Raw genomic sequence first — 14,267 nt, 5'->3', positions numbered from 1 at the left:
AACTGGTTTGTCCTCGGCACTGGACCCACGGCCATTTCATCTTCTGCCCCCACATCCTACTGGGACGGCTTGCTCCACTGCTGTGACCCCAGGCTGGCCACTTCACCTCTCTGCCACTCCTCTGCCCAGGAAGGCCCATAACTCTGCCGGCTCCCACCCAGCCTCCCAGCCTCGGAGGCCTGAAGGAAAGAGAGGGGGGAGCCTGGGGCGCCAGTCCCTGGGCCTCTGGCACACAGCCACCCAGGAGAGTCATTAGCAACGCGGCTTCCAGTTTCTGCAGGGCCTCTCAGGAAGCAATTTAAGCTGCGAGAATTAGATCAAAGAAGCTGAAAGCAGGAGCCCAGATATCAGCCCTCGCAGTTCCAATGCTCAGAGCCCAAAGGGCCCAGGGAGCGGGCGCGAGCTGGCTGGGGTCACACAGCCCGGCTGCTGGAGGATGGGGTTTGGCAGCCCTCCAGGCTGCACAGCTAACACTGCTGGGAAGGCTTGCTCCTGGGGAGGACAGAAGGGAAGCAGGGAGGTGGGGGAGGGTAGGAAAGGGGAAAGCTCAGCTGGGCCGGGGCCTGGGAGAACCTGGGCCACCCCTGGCTGCTGAGAGTCTGACTGAGTCTGGCCACCTCTCCTGCCTCACCCCTGCCAGCCAGGCTGACCCTGGCCTACGTATGCAGGCTCTTCTGGCCCGGCCTCTGCACAGCCTGCACGGCGTGCTGACTACCCTCCCGCCCCTGCATTTGCCCCGGGGTCATTTCCCACTCCATCCACTGAGTCAATACCCCTGGGGTCACTGAGCCACCAGCCCCTGAACTCTGCCCTCTCCCTGCAGTTCCAGGCATAAGCACCGAAGGTCACGGATAACCCAGAGTCAGGAAAGCCAGGCCTCCCCTGCCGGACCTGCCGGACCTGCCGGGGCCATGGCACGGCCTGTCTTCTGTGTGAGCCAGGCACTAGCAGGACAGCCCCAGCTTCCCCGCGGCCCTTCCTCCTGCCCGCCCTCATCCCTCCGCCCTGCCACTCTCACCCACCCTCTGCCACCCCCCACCTACGTCCAGCGGTGCGAGCTCCTTCCAGCCCCCAGTGCTGTTCACTCCGGGCCTCTGCACACACCGCTCCTGCCACACGAGCATGCCTGGAGGACCCGCCACCTGAAAGACGCAGCCACGTACCTCCCACCTGCCTCCGACACTGCTCCCCCCTCCGCCGCCGCCATGCCGGAACCCCCGTGACAGGCTCCTTATGTGGGACCCCGTCTTCGTATGGCTTGTCCGTCTCTCCAGCCCAGCTTGCGCACCTGCAAGGCAGGGCCCATGCCCAGCTCCTGCCTGTGTCCCAGGGCCCAACATCATGGGGCATATTTAGTAACTTTGCACTGAATGAACCAGCACAGGTGCTACAGGAGGAATTCCTTCACTGACAGGGAAGCAGGCTCACAGGTGGAGGGACGCCGGGGGGATCAGCTTTCCATGTCCGAGCCGCACCAGCTCTCAGGCCTCCTGAAGACAGGGCCCGCCCTCTCGCCGGGCCAGGCCGCTCTCTCTCCTTCCCTCCCCTCCTGATGGCTGGGTGCTCTCAGCAGCGGCCCGGCCTCTCTCCAGCTCCTGATGGAGACGGGGCTTTCGTTCCCCCGTGTCCCCATAAGCTGTGGGATCCTGGACAGGCCACGTGGCCTCGCTAGCCTGCCCGGTCCTAGTCTGGAAGGAAGAGATAATGTGCCAGGGCCTCTGGGAGGATCAAATGAGACGCATAGCAGGGAAGAGCGCTTTGTACACTTTAAGGCACTGCGCCCCGGGGACGGCAGCATCAATGCCTGGGGACGTCTACAAAGTTCCCAGACTCCGGCAGGAGGGTTACAGCAATTCAGGGTTTCCGTCGCCGACGAACTTCATGAATACAAGCAAAATGAAAAAATGTGTCATTTCAGAGGTTCCAGCAAGAGGGACACAAAGGTCTGGCCCCAGGAGTCAGATGTCCTTTAGGAGAGAACAACTCAGGAGAAGGCTCACGGCGCGTGGCTCCGTGTTTGAACATCGACTTGTGAACCAGGAGATCACAGTTCAATTCCAGGTCGGGGCACATGACCAGGTTGCAGGCTCCATCCCCAGTGTGGGGTGTGCAGGAGGCAGCCAATCAATGATTCTCTCTCATCATTGATGTTTCCATTTCTTTCTCCCTCTCCCTCCTTCTCTGAAATCAATAAAAAATATATTTTAAAGAGAGAAGAGAGAGAAGGCTCACACAGGAAAGCACAAAGCCATTCAGACACAGCTAGCGCAGTGGGGCCCTGTGGACCGCGGGGGAACTGAGCTGGGTCAGAACGAGGGCTTGCCAGGCAGCTCAGAGAACCCCGTCCTCCAGCAGGTCAGTCAGACCTAAGTTCAAGTCCTGCCTACACCACTTAGAGCTGTGTCCTGGGGCAAGTCACTAAGCCCTCTGAGCTGCTATCAGCCCCGCCTGATTCCAGCTTCTCAAGTGGCAGGGTAAGAAGGCGGCATCAGCCACGGGCCTGCCCTACAGGAGTCTCTGTCCTCGCCGTGGAAACGTGGAGCACCCGCTCCCAGGAGGCTGCAGCCTGTCTGCTCTCCCCTGGATCTGTGGAAGTGTCCACACGGAGGACAGGGCAGAGAGAGGGCTCATCTTGCAGCAGGCCACGCTGAGCAGCTGACTCCCAGGAGCCTCCCCTGGACAGTGCAGCGCCAAAGCCAGGAAGAAACAGGACAGAGGGTTCTAGTCCCGTGTCGTAGATGAGAACGTCCAGAAACGTGTCCAAAACCTGCGGCTCGTCGGTGTTCGCTGTCCAGACCAGCTCCACCACCTGGAAGGTTTCCTTTAAGATCACGCTGACGTCCGCCCCGAGGCTGTGTACCAAGTCCTCGGTGTTCCTGAAAGCACGCCTTTCACAGCAGTCTTCAAAGTCTGCAGTAGAAGAAGGTAAAGTTTCTGCAGCCCCAACTGCAATGATGGAAAAGGAATAAATCCGCCACAGACGGCTGGACATGTTTTCCTAAAGCATGGCTCAGACGGCAAATCATGCCTAAAGATCGTGTTGGAAGTTGTTCATATCTGCTACTTGGAAGACAGGATTACCTGTCAAAATAAATATTGGTCTTGGTGTTGTAAAACGGAAACCAGGCATTTAAAACTATGAAAACACCAATACTTGGTGAAATAGTCGAAGGTGACTGTCGGTCCCTTCTCGTTCTTCCCACATTTCATGTGAAGAGGGAACGCGTATGCATGGAAGGCATGCACCGTGTCCCCAGAAGATGCCGTCTTTCATTGCTACCTCACGGCACGCACGGCCAGTTCATCGGCAGTAAATGGATCATCCAACTGTGTTTTCTTACTGGAGGACGCTTCTGATAATCCTCTCTGAGAACATTTGGAAAATGTATTGAATCTCCCTATTTGCCTGTAAGTTAAAATTGTAACAGGATTGTGGATTATTCACAGTTTGCTTGACAGCATCTGACTTGCAGACTCAAAAACAGTTGAATTCTTAATTATATTTCATTTATGACACAGGATATAGACATATCAATGCATACTTAACTGTCTTAACTTTTATCCCATAGGTGTGTTTTTTTAAGTTTCAAGCATCATGTGTTCATATAAAATTTAATTTGGTATCAAGGAGCCCCAAATTAAATTTTTAGATTTAGCGCTTATGTGTAAAATTGATATCCCCCACCAAAGAGCTTTAACGATGACCTTGCAGAATCCGATACTTGCAATGGTAAGAACCGAAGATGAAGTAGAAGCGCCCCTTGCTGAGCTATGCATTCCTTTACCGGTCTCCTTTCAATACAGCCTTTAAAGCGGGAATTCTCAAGAAACGTTATTTTTTTGAGAATAATATTTCTAAATCGCATTCAGGAAGAGAGTGTTGTAAAGAAGATGGGCAGTTCACACCAGCGCTCAAGGAAATGCTCATTGGAATTGCCGGTTAACTGCACTCACTGAGGGCCCAACATTTAAGGAAGCGTTAAGATTAGCAAGTGAATGAGAAGCCGGGGAAGGGAAAATGGGAAGCCCAGGTGACCAGGCTTCTGGTAAGAAGCAAAGAAACAGAAAACAACAGCGAAGGGGAGCAGCAAGGTGTAGCAAAGTATCACAGGAAAAGCCAGCCAGCCAGACAGCGCGGAGGCTGCTGGGGGCGCGGACGGGGATGCTCTGCTTGTCAGAAGGAGCACAAGGCAATCGGAGCAAAGTCCCCACTCAACATGCAGGTTTCAAAATTCCCCCCATGAGAACCTAAAGAATGATGTGCATAAGGGATGTTTTCTTTGCCCTCACAGAGGACATCCATATCTATGCAAATCTTTACAAATGTAATGAAGGCTCAGAGTGGCTTGGAACCAGGGCTCGATCTGCCCTGTTCGAGATGGTGAGCTCTCTGGGGCAGGCCTCGTGTGTGTCCTGCTCTTCCTAGACCTGGAAATGTCGCAGGCTTTCAAAAAACACTTGCTGAATTATTTATGAATAAAGTATTTCTGAGAGCAATTTTTATCTAAGCATGTTTCAGTAACTTTCCTATCACCGGCCCTACATTCATCACGAGGGGATAGGGGGGTGGGGGTGGGGGAGTATATGGTAATGCGACAAAACCATAATCTGAAGGGTGACACTGGTAGTTTAAGAAATTAACCAGGTATTGTTCATATATTTGAAAAATGAACAGCAGAATTCTAAATTGTAAAAAGGGGAAAAAAATCTTTGCTGAGGTAGGAAGGCATACTTCTGATGTTTGGGGAAGTTTTTATTTTTAAATATATTTTTATTGATTTCAGAGAGGAAGGAAGAGGGAGAGATAGAAACATCAAAGATGAGAGAGAATCGATTGGCTGCCTCCTGCATACCCCCTACTGGGGATCGAGCCCACAACCTAGGCATGTGCCCTTGACTGGAATCGAACCCGGGACCCTTCAGTCCAATAGGCCAATGCTCTATCCACTGAGCCAAACTGGCTAGGGCGAAGTTTTTATTTTTATAAACAAATTTTGATGCTCAAAGACCCCCCCTTAACAATATGAAGCCTCAGTTAACCAGAAATGTAGGACTACCCATTCCCTGGACTTATTTTGTTTGACTTAGCTTCCTCTCTTCCGTTTCTAGCACACAACCTGCCTGCTGTTACAGAAACAAGTTTATGGCGTCCTGTCCCATAAAGTCATTTGTTCAATATTTTAATGAATAAAAAAATATTATTTTAATTTCTGGTTTTGAAAATTTCATTGTAGTTATGTTCTTAAAAGCATGTTCTTAAAGGACTAGACGTTGTGTTATTAAATAAATAGGATCTGTAAGTTCTTTGTGCAGAATGTCTTGAGGTGTTTGAATGCATAATTGGCCCATAATATCTTATGAAAACACATTTTGTTATACCATACACCATATTTTCTACTCTCATTTTATTATGAAAGCTTTTAATCAGCACACATAAAAAAAAAAATCTGTGGCTTGTTAGCTGGATCCCAACTTCCAGACCAGGGCTTCCCGAAGCAGGGCCTGCGTTAATACTGTTACCATTTAGGGCGAACACGGCAATAAAGGCGTCAGAAAGTGGTTCCTTGCCAGCTCTCTCTCAAGGAGAGCTCAGTGTGGTCCAGCAGGTCTTTAGCCCTGCACAGCCCCTGCCCACCTCCTCTAACAAGGGAGAAGCCAGCCTCAGACTCAGAGCCACGGCACCTGCCTGGAAAGGGGTGGATTTTTCTATTGTTTTTACTTGATTTTTAAGATTCTTCTAGTACTGGAGAGTAACGCTGACTTTCCATTTACAGTAGACACCGTTTCCTTTAAGAAATAAGGAAAAAGGAAGTTGATTTTAAGAAACTATTGAGTTCCTAGTGGTGTAGGCGGGAACCTTAGCATTACAGCAAGCGTCAGAGGGCAGGGCGCTGTGGAGTAAGGGCTGTGTGGCAGGGGCAAGTCACCTGACCTCTCTGAGCCTTGGGAATCTCCTCTAAGAGGTGGGGTAATGGAGCCAGCACACAGAGCAGCATGAGTCGCCAAGACCATTTGAAGAACAGCTGTTGGACTCACACTAACAGTTAACCAGACCTACCACAAAGCTCTGGTAATTGACACAGTGTGAAACTGGCGAAGGGTAGGGAACAGAACAGAAAGCCCAGACGGAGGCCACTAGGACACAGACACCTGACGTATGACAAAGGTGACACCACAGGGCACTGGGGGAAAGATGGTCTTTTCAATGAAAGGTGCTGGGTCAAGTGGCTATCCATATGGGAAAAGCTGCCCCTTGACCCCTACCTCACACCATACACAAAACAACTCCACAGAGAGTATGAATCCAACTGAAAAGTAAAACAACGAAGCTTTCTGAAGAAAGAAAAAGAGCATGTTCAGATGGCCAATAAATGAAAACGTGTTTGATTTCACTAATCATCAAGAAAATAAATACACATGAAAAATGCAATGAGAGACCAGGCTTACAACCAGGGCAGCAATGAGCAGCAGCAGTTCATCCCAGACAAACTCCCTGAACCTGTTCCCTAGGCCCCTTTGTTCTGACTTCTTAGTGAACCAAAGCAGAGCAGCCTGGGCTCATTTCCCCAGCCTTCCTTGTTTCATTGTCCTCAACTTTAATAAACATCCTCTAAGATAAAAATTTAAAAAATGCGATAAGATACCATTACATCCCCCGCCTAGAGCACACACACACACACACACACACACACTCCCAAACAGATCTACATTGGTGGTGAGAGTGTACATTGGTACAACCACTTTGCAAAAGTGTCTGACCATATCTACCAAAGCTGAACAAACACATACTCTATCATTCAGTGAGTCTACTCCTACGTGCATATTGAACAGAAATGCATGCACGTATTCACCAGAATACATGTACAAGAATTTTATCGCCCTGACCAGGTTGGCTCAGTGGATAGAGCGTCGGCCTGCGGACTGAAAGGTCCCAGGTTCGATTCCGGTCAAGGGCATGTACCTTGGTTGCAGGCACATACCCAGTGGGGGGTGTGCAGGAGGCAGCTGATCGATGTTTCTCTCTCATCGATGTTTCTAACTCTCTATCCCTCTCCCTTCTCTCTGTAAAAAATCAATAAAACATATTTAAAAAAAAAAAGAATTTTATCACAGTATTTGTTACACCTGAAAAGGGGAAACAGCCCAACAGTGCAAAAGAAGAAAGGATACATATGCTGTTACCATGGAATATTATACAGTAACAAAAATAAACGAACTATTGTATGAAACTCCATGGATGGATCTCACGAGCACAATATTAAAAAAGAAGCTAAACTAGGATTCCATTTATACAAAATTGACAAGCAGGCTGAACCCAGCTCCGGTGAAGAGAAGGCAGGGGAACAGCCACCTCTGGGGGCGGCGACTAAAAGGGAATGAGAGGGCTTCTGGGTTCTGGGACCACGCTCCTTGATCTGGGAGGTGGCCTCACGGGCGTGTCACTGAGCTGCGCACCTGTGGTGTGTGAACTGTTCTTTATGCTTCAATGAAACGTTTTTGAAAAGTCCGTGCAGTGGCCCTGGACAGAAAGCTTGGCTGAACCTGGAGACCCGACGTCACCAGCTCTGGCCGGACATTACACACGGAGGGAAGGAGCCCTGGCCTGGCCTTGGCTCACACAGGCTGTGGGACCTTCTGCAAGTCGCCTCCACCTCTCAGAACACCACAGCTTTCACCCTTGGAGCGCTCACGTCCCAGAGAGGGTCCCACAGGTGAAGGGGGTGCCCCCTCACCCACCCAGGCACCTGCCTCCTTCCAAGAGTTCCTCTGCCTCTGAGAGGGGGTGCCAGCCACCCAGGGACCGTCTCCAGAGACACTCTCCGCCCTGAGAGGAGCTGAGCTGGCAGAGTGGAGGTGGGGTGGGGAGGTGCACAGGGTCCCAGTCAGAGATCCTGGGGTGTGGGCGCAAGAATTGGGCCTGGTCCCGAGGGGACGGAGAGCTGGAAAGGTGCTGAGCAGGGGAGGGACTTGGGATGCCCCTGCTGCCGCATGGAGAATGCACTAGAAAAGGAAAGACTGGAGCGGGAAGGCGGGAGGAAGGCTGTAGAGCTGGCACTGGGAGGCTCACGTGCGAGTGTGAGCGGACGCGGTCCAGGGCTCTGTGGGCGGGAGACTCGCCCCTGCTTGTGGCCAGCCCTTGTGGGAATGAAAGGGCTGCCTCCTCTGGACCGCAATTCCCCACCCCCACAGCGGTGCCCGCCGTCCAGCACGGGACCAGCACGGGACCAGCGGAGTGGGTACCAGCCAGCAACAGTGGGGGAGCCGGTGATGCCCCACACCAATACTCCACTCCACTCCACTGCACCCCACTCCAGGGCACAGGACCCCTCTCTTTGCCACATGACAAGGGAAGGGCTGAGTAGCTGTGTCTTATGATTCAGGGGCCACATCTTCACTGACACCCATTCTAGGCTGGCCCCGAGCCGACAAGGGGTCAGGTCCTTAAGGGTCAAGTCCCAGGAGGGGAGGAGCCCAGCGTGACAGACACGGACCAGTGGTCAGTGGTCCGAGCAGGAAGGCATGTGGCAGGCAGGTTAGAGCGGCAGGGAGAGGGGGTGGTCTTGAAGATGGAACCTGAGCGGGCTTGAAGGCTGCACCAGGGTCCCCGGGGGAGCAGGCAGGGGACACAATGGACGGAGGGGAGGAGGCAGAGCCCTGAGTAACAGCCGGGAAGGCGAGGTTCCAGGGGTGGGGGCCTGGAGAGGGCAGACCCCGGAGTTCTCTGACTTCCTGGGTATTTGGGTGTTTGTGTTTTTGTCAATGTACTCATTCTCTTTGATCCCACCCTCCTCTTGTCCCACAAGCCACCACTTCAATAACAAGCTTAACGTGTACCTCTCTTCTAGGTTGGGTACATTTTGGCCTCCCAGGACCCCACTCACTGTGTACGGAGGGAGGGATGGCAGGGTTGGGGAGGAGAATGTGGAGGGAGAGCGGGGCTGGGGCCACCGGGTTCCGGGTTCCGGGTTCCGGGTTCCAGGCGCTGGGCTCCGGGCTCCGCCAGCAGAGCTAGGGGCCAGGCCCAGTGAGTCAGTCCAGCCTACGCGGAGCAGGCTGGCACCAGCGCTGGGAAATCCTGTCTTTCTTCTACCTCCCCTCCCCTTATCGCTTCTGTCTGCGTCCAATCCGTTCTCCACCCAGCTGCAGTCAACTTTGGCCAGCAGCTCCCCTGCTGGGAGACGCAAAGGGCCTGGAGGGCAGGCCAGGGGTTGGGGTGCAGGGTCCCTCACTGGTGCTGGGGGCAGTGGTCCTGAGGCACTGGTGTCCCCCTGGCAGCGCTTGGAGGGAAAACCCAGCCTCCAGCTCAGCTTGCTGTGTGGCCAGGCCGAGGCCCTAGGCTTCGGCCCCACAGCTGTTCTTCATTGGGATTCGGGTCCCACCCCCGCGTGTTGGGGAGGCGGGGGAAGCGGGGAGTACCTGAGAGACAGACCTCCACAAGCACGCTCCAGTGAAGGCAGGACAAAGCGGGGAACTTGGCCGTGTTCCTGGGGGCTGGGGCTGCCCTGCTCAGGGGGCGGCTAAGGCTCAGCCCCGCGGGGTGGGGTGAGCAGCCCGTCTGGCTGGTGCGGGCACTGCAAGTCCCCACACCCGGGTGTCACAGAAACCCAGGGCAGCGATCGCCTGCCGCAGGGCGCCCAGCCCACCACCACATCCTGCGGAGAATGTGCCAAGGGAGGGGCAGGGGCAGCAGAGCAACTCCAGCGGGGGCTTTTCTCAGTCTCCCGGGCAGTGGGCGGAGCACGGAGCTTCAGGTGCCGGTGTTGCTACTCCCACAGGGAAAACAACCCCACACAATGAGACTTGATCAGGTCACCCCATTGTGCTGTGTGACTCCAGGCAGCCTCCTACCCTCTCTGGCCGGTAGGTTCTCCCCATGGAACTGAGAGGAAGGGAACATGTCCAGCTCTTTCCCCATCTGCAGGGGTTGTCACCAGGACGGCCTCTTTTCCTGCTTCCCGCATGGGCAGTCTCTGCCCCTGGCACCACCTGCCTCTAAGTCTCAAGGTTGGAAATCTAGCGAAACGGTGCCCATTTCTCAGGCTGGGAAACTGAGGCTTGATTCCTAGGCCACGCCCCTGCACAACCTCAGAAAGGAGCTGTACTGTTCTCACGGCACAGATGAGATCCGGCGGCTCAGAGAGGGAAAAGGTGCATCAAGGCCAGAGCCAGGAGCCGATCTCATGTCAGACCTCTGCTCTGCCAGGCCCGCCACTCACACAGACAGTCGTGCACTAGCCAGCCCCTGGGAGTCCTGCTCCTTCACTCACGCCTGCTCCGGGCAGCGAGGAGTCAGACTGGGCTCTGCCCCGGAGGCCAGCCTGGTAGAGGAGAGCGATCTGCTCTCAGAGGGGAGCGATTCATTCAAATGGGGCAGGGGAGGCTGCATGGAGGAGATGGCATCTAAGCGGGATCTCAAAGAGTGGACTGCGATTTCAGGAGATGAACGGAACATTCCGGGAGGAAGAAACCACTTCTGCAAGGCTGGGGGGCAGGGGAGAGAGAAGGGAGAGGGGGCTACCCCAGAAACACTGCCACAGCCGGGTTCCGGCAGCCTGAGAGCCAGGCTAAGGACTGGGGACTGTGCGGGAGTGTTTGCTGCGCTACTGGGCGGTCCTCGTGAAGGTGGGATGGAGAGGAGGCCAGGCTGCAGGCCCAGAGACCCGGCTGTAAAAATGGCCCCTGAGAGAGAGGCAGGGCTCCATGCATGGCCTCGGTCGTGGGGAGGTAATGCAGACCCACACGGCAGGATCTGCTGCTTGCAAGCCAGGGGCTCTTTGCAAGTTGGGCTGGAGGTTCTTCCTCGGCGGCCCTAGGAGGCTCGTCACCTGCCAGGATGGCAACCACGTCTCCGTACTAGGGTGTGCTGGCCGAGCTTCCAGGCGCTGGCCCTGCTCGGCGACGTCCTCCTCCTGCCCGGGGTGGCCTTCATGCCAATGCCGCCTCTCCCCGAGCCCAGGCAGCTCAGAGCTTCAGAATGGCCCACCCACATCCTCACCCCCAGAGGGGGACACAGGCACCTGGTGAGGCAGAACCGTAACCGTGTGCCTCAGACTTCTCATCTGTAAAATGAAGGTCTTCCCTCGACTTGCCCAGCCTGTCCCCCCGCCTTGCTCCCTCACACACCTCTGCCTGGGCAGAACTTAGCTTCCATCAGCCTCCGATCTACAAAAAGGGGCTCCCGGCCGGCCGGCCAGCCAAGCCTCACAGGGTGATCTTCCCTGCCCAGCACTGGGCTTATAGAATGAATGGATGAAATGAGCTGTGCTCATTAAAGGCCTAACTGTCAAATGCGAGGCTGGGTCTGGTCACTGGGGCCGCCCATGGAGACATTCCTCTCATCCGAATATCCCTGAGCTCTGGCTACCACAGTCTCAGGCTGGGCTCTGGGGCCGGAGGTGCAGCAGGCCCAGGACCTGCCCACAGTAGCTCCCAGGCTGGGGGGAGACAGACACGGAGAGTGACCCCATGGGGAAGAAGCCAGCAGCTGCGGGTCCTGGGGAAGGAGCCTGCAATGACACTGCGGTTGGATCCTGTGGTAGGTAGGTATAATAAGGGCCCCCAAAGTTATAAACATCCTAATCCCGGAACAGTGAATGTTACCTTATATGGCCAAAGGGGCCTTGCAGATGTCATTAAGGATTCTGAGATGGGCAGCTAAACCTGGATTATCCAGGTGGGCCCTCAAGGTAGTCACAAGTGTTCTTATCAGAAGGGGGCACAGGGAGATTTGACTCCACAAGAGGGAAGTAGAGGAGTGGGGGGATGAGGTCGCGGGGCTGCCAGCAGCCACCAGAAGCAGGGAGAGGCGAGGAGCAGCTCTCCCCGGAGCCTCCAGGAGGAACAGCCTGCGACACCTTGATTTTAGCCCCGTAAGACCCATTTCGGACTTCTGACCCCCAGGACTGTAAGAGGATGCGCGTGCGTTGTTTCAGAACCACTCAGTCTGTGTTGATTTGTCAGAGCAGCAACGGAGAACGCCACTGTCCGTGAGGAAGGGTGGGTGGGAGCATGGCCTCACTCCTCCCTCCTGCTCAAGGAAGTGGGTAAGCGAGTGAGGATGAAGTTATTACACCTGGAACTGCTCCAGTGCAAAACAAAGTCACCCCAAAGTTCAGTGTCTTAGTTGCTATTATTAGTAACAAACTGGTTGGGTCCCACTCACCTGACTGGCAGAAGTTACACAGCGGGCGGGGCGCGGGGGTGGCGACTGGGGCAGGGGCAGGCAGAGCAGGCCTCTGCCTGTTGTCCCCCAGGCCTCAAGGTCCTGTGGCCATTACTGGGCGCACCCTGACGCCGGACGGGGATGGCCACCAGGCACCAATGCTGGGATTTGTCTGCTCTGGCCACCAGCCCCTCTTCCCACAACTGACCATAGGCCACGCCCACAGGCCACCACAGCCTCAGCCATGGGCACCCTCGCACCCCTTGCCCCGGGAAAGCGAACCCTAGAAACACAACCCTGAGCAATCAGAATGGGAAGCAGTAACTCGGGTCACTGCAAATGCTCGCCTTCTTCATCTTCCCCAGCCCAAGCCTGAGGCTGGCTCCTGAAAACCTCCTGGGTTAGAACCCCAAAGGGACGTGGCCCGTCTGCCTTTAGGGAGCAGGGAAAGGCGAGGCCTGAGGCCAAAGGGAAGTTGGCAGCTTGGCCAGAACCGAAGCAAGACAAGCCCAGGTGTCACATCAAGCCAGAGAGGAGAAGGCGGGGTGGGGGGAGACAAGAAGAGGCAGGAGAGACCACTGCCAGCCAAGGCATGTTTTGAGCAGGAAAGGTGAGGCATGGAGAAAGGAAGAGGTCTCGGGGAGGGGGGTCTCCTAAGGGTGCTCACAACACTTGAGGAGATGGGGGCACGAAAGGCAGGGGGCCAGGTGAGAAGACCAGCTATAGACAGACAGACAGACTGACTTCCCTATCTGCCCAGGCCCCAGACGGCAGGGGAGCAGAAGGGGGCCGGGAGGTCTGCAGACCTGCCCCCTGCCGCCGGGGGAGCCAAGCCTGCTGCTGAGCTTCATGTTGACATTTAGGGGTCAGGAGCTTTAGGGAGGTGCAGGCGCTTGGTCAGGCAGATAGAGAGACCGTCCACTCGAGGGGCCTGAGGGGGTCACACCCACTGACACCAAGAGGGGCTTCCACTTCAATGGGGGACCCCATTTCCTTTCACCCTTCTTCCCCCAAATGTGGCCCCTCCTCCTCTGCACCGCCCCGCCTCCCAGGAAGAAGAGACTGTGTGATGCTGATTGTTACTTACGATTAATTATAATGGCTACCAAACACCATGTCCTGGTAAAGCACTTCAGGGACACTTTTTTTAGAGGATATTTTTTCCATTGATTTTTCAGAGTGGAAGGCGGGGGGGTGGGCGGGGAGAGAAAAATGTGAGAGAGACACATCGATTGGCTGCCTCCTACACGCACCCCAACCAGGGCCAGGGATCAGACCCGCAACTGAGGTATGTGCCTTTGACAAGAATCGAACCCACGACCCTTCAGTCCATGAGCCGATGCTCTAACCACTGAGCAAATCAGCCAGGGCTTCAGTGACACTTTTTTAAATATATGTTTTTATTGACTTTCAGAGAGGAAGGGAGAGGGAGAAAGAGATAGAAGCATCAATGAGGAGATAGAATCATTGGTCAGCTGCCTTCTGTACAACCCACACTGGGGATCAAGCCAGCAGCCCAGGCACGTGCCCTGACTGTAAATTGAACTGTCGACGCTCAACCAGAGCCATGCAGGCTGGGCCCTAGTGACACTTTTAAACTTAATCGTCATTCCCTGAACCCCTGCAACTACGCAGCATTTATTCCCATTTCGCACATGAAGAAACTGAGACTCACAGGGAAGTCCCCTGCCTCCAGGTCATGCCCGGAGCCAGTTTCCGCAAGGAGTAATCTAGACACAGGTAAGGGGCTTCCCTGTGCCCTCTGGGACCAGAGCGTCTGGGCTGTCCTGACAGCCCGCGGGAAAAGCAGAGGCAGAAGCAGCCAGAGCAGCACTGGTCTGGGAGCAGTGTCTGGGTGTCACCCCCAAAAGCCCGCAGGCCTCTCACAACCACAGTGTCCAACATCTCCCAGGCCTACTCCATCTCAGACAGGGCTCCCCACCCCCCTCCCCAAGCTGGGGACAGGTGCAGTCCCTCAGCGACCCCCTTCACCCCACCCGTTCCGGAACCCGTAGCAGATACCCACCAGTGGGGAAGTGGGGGTGGGGAGTTAGGGAGCTCTGCCCTCCATAGCGACCCACCCACCACAGCAGCCAAAGATGAC

At 55.0% G+C, this 14,267-nt stretch overlaps 1 protein-coding gene and 1 pseudogene across 1 annotated transcript in view; one reads left to right on the top strand and one right to left on the bottom strand.

Annotated features, from left to right (window-relative positions):
- Positions 1 to 14,267, bottom strand: part of CAPN5 (calpain 5) — a 50,487-nt gene that overhangs the window by 34,503 nt on the left and 1,717 nt on the right.
- Positions 2,272 to 3,334, top strand: LOC106697602 (annotated as a pseudogene).

Source organism: Myotis lucifugus, unplaced genomic scaffold (genome assembly GCF_000147115.1).
Source record: "Myotis lucifugus unplaced genomic scaffold, Myoluc2.0 scaffold_86, whole genome shotgun sequence".
In the NCBI taxonomy this organism is placed as follows: Eukaryota; Metazoa; Chordata; class Mammalia; order Chiroptera; family Vespertilionidae; genus Myotis; species Myotis lucifugus.
Note: the sequence above shows the minus strand (reverse complement) of the source record. Positions and strands in the feature narration are given on the sequence as shown.